We start from the raw sequence: 5000 nt of genomic DNA on the forward strand, positions 1-5000 counted from the left end.
CAAAGCCTTGTGAGTGATTTGGTAGATGGAAACTGAAAGAAGCCCGTCGTATATATATATATATATATATATATACATATATATATACATATATATATATACACATACATATATATGTATGTATGTGTGTATGTATATGTTTGTGTGTCTGTGTTTGTCACCCTCTCCCCACAACATCACTTGACAACCGATGCTGATGTGTTTACATCCCCGTAACTTAGCGGTTCGGCAAAAGAGACCGATAGAATAAGTACTAGGCTTACAAAGAGTAAGTCCTGGGGTCAATTTGCTCAACTAAAGGAGGTGCTCCAGCATGGCCACAGTCAAATGACTGAAACAAGTAAAAGAGAGTAAAAGAGTAAAGAGTATGTATATCCTTGCATATTTTATCAGTCTTTGCATAGGATTTACAATGAATAGAGCCATAATAATTGAGCCATAATTCTTCCAGTCTCTCCAACTCAAATTCTGCTCTTAATTTGACACCATGGAGAGACCATAGTTGAGAACAATAGTCCAGACAGCTGAGAACAAAAGTCCTCCATAGGACGAGCATACTTTCCTGGTTCCTTGCTCTGAAAGTTCTCAGGATCCATCTGGCCATTTTCCTGCACATTACTGCCATCATGGTGATATGTTCATGAAATGAGGCATCATTGCTCATATCAGTACCCAAGCAGTATATCATGTTTGACTCCAGAACTGCAGCTCCCTTTGGTCAAAAGTATCTTTGTTGTGATATCTTAGCACTAGCTGGCTGATAGCAGAGGACTTGGAATTTTCCTGCATTAAATTGCATGTTGTTTTCTGCCGTTCATTTATATATGGCATCTAGATCTTTCTGCCAAAGATTAGCACTGAGAGGTTCTTTGACTACTTGTGTTACTTTTGTATCATTGGCATAGGTAGTTATTGCGGCAGTCTGTGTAATTGGTAGCATCTCTGAGAGAGCCACCACAAGTGGCAATGGTCCCAAGATAAATCCCTGAAGCACTCCGTTTGATATTAATGCCTCCTTGGAGAGAGCCCCAATGGCTGCCACAGCCTGGCTTCTGTCATTGATGAGGTCATATAACCACTTTCCTAGTTTTCCAATTATGCTGAATCTTTGTAGCTTGTGACATATCATGCAGTAATTAACCTTATCGCACTCACATTTGAGTAGTTCATTAGTTGTTTCAACACCCAGTCATAATGCTGCAGAAGCTGTGTTAGGCAGTTTTTTTTACTGACTGGAAGCCATACTGAGTACCAGGGGTTAAATTATTATCTTTTTGGAATCTGATCATCTTCCTTCCTTTATTCAGAATGTTACCAGCAGCTTCATGCTGCTACTGCACTTGGCAATATTAAAAACTCTTCAGACATGTTGACTGGAAGTGCATAGATATGTATAAACCCTAGTTAACTTTGTGTTGGTAAAAAAATCAGAGTAAAATATTGTGAAAAAATTATAACATTTTCTGGGAGAGAAAGATGAGTCACTTCCTGTGGAATGATGTTAGCCATGTTCGAATTTTGTCAATTGTGTGTCTGTATATATATGTCACTCTCTAGTAGAAAATTGCCAAATTGCCAAAGTGGATTTCTGCTCATGAGGACAGCATCCAAATATTTCTCTTTTTAAATCCGTGAAAGAACTTGGATTGTGTGAATTTTTAGAATGATTCTCCTTTTTGTCAAGCAAAGTTTGTAATACTTCCTTCCATTTAGATATGGCCCAGGTCATTCCAGTAATATCCAGTTGGTTTTGTACACTGTTGCTTCATTTTTTAATTGTCATAAATAGCTAGTTTATGTAACACTGTGCCTCTCTTGGATAGTGAAAGAGAGCCATGAAAATCATACCAAAACACACTCAGAAGCATGGAGGAGGATCCCACCTGGCCAGCTCCTGTCACACTGTCCAACCCATGCCAGCATGGAAGGAGGATGTTAAACAATGATGATGATGTTGATGATGATCTGTAATTATTTGACCTGGCCTTAAAGTGGCCCTCCACTGTACCAACATATATATCTATATGTGGGTTGCTTTGATATTTTTGGTCGACATCACATCTGCTTTGTAAGCCATTGTTTCATGTATTGTATTGACCATTCACTGGGCATTCATTGTAAATCCTATGTGAGTATACTGTTTCTTCCTGTGATCTAAAGGTTCCTACTAATATTTTTAATGATAGGCTCACACTCACACACATATGTGCATACACATGCATACACACACACACACATATATATATATATATGCATACTCATTCATACACACACTTCACATATACAGCATCAATACCAAAAGAAATTCTGTTAGCTCTTAAAATATTTCTCTAGCAATATTTTTGATGTGTGTCATTTGGGTAAGAAACTTGAAATAAAAAGAAAATTGTCAACCTGTTTCTATCTCTTTCCCATGCTGTAACCTGTAAATGCCTACATTAAAGCAGCCTCTATCTTTACTATACTTCCACTTCATCAACAGGGATCTTTAGTCTTGCGAGTTACATGATGACCTGATTAGTGCTGGTATCATCCAGTGGATTCTCTCAAGTGGTCGGCATTAGGAAGAGCATACAATCATAGAAACCAAGCCAGAGCAGATATTGGGGCATAATACAACCCTCTGGATCTTGTTGAATTATCCAACTCATGTCAGTATGGAAGACAGATGGTAAATGTAAATAGGAATGGCTGTGTGGTAAGTAGTTTGCTTACCAACCACATGGTTCCGGGTTCAATCCCACTTCATGGCACCTTGAGCAAGTGTCTTCTACTGTAGCCTTGGGCAGACCAAAGCCTTGTGAGTGGATTTGGTAGATGGAAACTGAAAGAAGCCTGTCATATATACGTGTGTGTGTGTGTGTGTATGTTTGTGTGTGTGTTTGTGTGTGTGTGTATGTGTGTGTGTGTAAATGTCTGTGTGTCTATGTTTGTCCACCTACCGTTGCTTGACAACAGATGTTGGTGTGTTTACGACCATGTAACTTTGCAGTTTGGCAAAAGAGACCAATGGAATAAGTACCAGGCTTACAAAGAATAAGTCCTGGGGTCGATTTGTTTGACTAAAGGCAGTGCTCCAGTAATGGCTGCAGTCAAATGACTGAAACAAATAAAAGAATTAAAGAATATATATATATATATTATATATATATATATATATATATATATTATATATATATATATACTGCAAATAATCAGAAAATGAAGAAAACCACAGATTAACCAACACATCGATTGGACCACATTTATAGCTTTTTAATACAGAGCATGACATAACAAAATAGACATTTTGTTATGTCATGCTTTGTATTAAAGAATAAGCTATAAATGTGATCCAATCAATGTGTTTGTAATTCTGTGGTTTTCTCTATTTTCTAATTATTTGCATTGGTTCCTGATAAACTCTTGTTTATCCTGTTGTTATCTGCACTCTATATGTATGGTGTGCCTGCACTCCATTACCTGGTGATAATACAGGTAACGGATCGAATACCGAAAGTATATACTGTATTTTATCCCTTAGTTACTATAACTACTAACACTGCTTACATATATATTGGGCTGGCAACTAAGTTCCCACTGTTTTTTTAAACTTTGGAATTTATTAAGTTTTTAAATTGTGGAATCTATTTTTTGTGAGAATTCTATTTTTGAATCATTTGGAATTTATTTTTTTCTAGTTAACTTTTGTTAATTTTTGTTTATTTTCAGTTCATTAAAATGGAATGTCAAGATAAGCAAAACCAGCATTTTCGACACTTCCTTCTTTTTGCTTTTAATCAAGGATCTAAGGCCGCAAAAGCTGCTCGTACATTTGTGCTGTGTATGGAGAGGGTGCCATAGCTGAAAGAACCACTCGTGATTGGTATGCCAAGTTCAAAAATGGAAATTTTGACCTCAAGGACGCACCTCATTCTGGCCGTCCAGTTGAGTTCAATGAAGAGTGATTAAACCAACTTTTGCATGAAAATTCTCATCAAACGACAAGGGAACTGGCAGAGAAAATGGAATGCTCCCATACAGCTATAGGGAAGCATCATCACTTGATGGGAAAGGTTCAGAAGTACGGAGCATTGCCAGTATGACCAAGGAAGCCATTCGAACACATGGCTGGGAAGTGCTGCCACACCAGCCGTACTTTCCTGATTTGGTACCAATGAACTTCCACCTCTTTTAATCTCTTTCAAATGCTCTGCATGAAGTTTTGTTCAATACTGATGCAGAATTGAGAGCTTGGTTGGATCAATTTTTCAAGTCGAAATTGGGTGATTTCTACCAATGAGGTATTGAAATTCTTGTTGAACATTGGGAAGAAGTTGTAAACAACACGGGTAAGTACATTATTGATTAATTAGTTGTTATTTTTTATTAAACCTTTTAAAAAATTTAAATTAAAAAAAAAACGGGTTGAATGAATTGACCCCAGCAGTACTTATTTTTTTAAAGCCTGGTATAAATTGTATCAATTTATTTTGCTGACCTAAGTTACAGGGGCATAAACCACACCAACGCCAGTTGTCAAATTGTTGTGGGGGTGGTGGTGGTGGGAAAAACAGACACAAAGTTACAGACATATAGATTATCATCATCATCATCATCATCATCATCAGCATTTAACATCTGTTGTCCATGCTGGCATGGGTTGGATGGTTTGACCAGGGCTGGTAAGCTGGAAGGCTGCACCAGACTCCAGTCTAAATTAGCATGATTTCCTACGGGTCGATGCCTTTCCTAATGCTAACCACTCCAAGAAAGCGATAGGTGCTTATAGATATATATTCAGATTTATGCGACAAACTTCTTTCAATTCCCGTCAACCAAATCCACTCACAAAGCTTTGTCTGGCTCAAGGCTACAGTAGAAGACATTTGTCCAATGTGCTACACACTGGGACTGAACCTGGAACTGTGTGGTTATGAAGCAAGCTTCTTACCACAAATCCACACCTGTGTCTACTCTTTTTCTTTTCTTTTCCTCTCTTTCTTCTCTTCCCAGCCTCT

Source organism: Octopus sinensis, linkage group LG3 (assembly GCF_006345805.1).
Source record: "Octopus sinensis linkage group LG3, ASM634580v1, whole genome shotgun sequence".
NCBI classification, from domain to species: domain Eukaryota; kingdom Metazoa; phylum Mollusca; class Cephalopoda; order Octopoda; family Octopodidae; genus Octopus; species Octopus sinensis.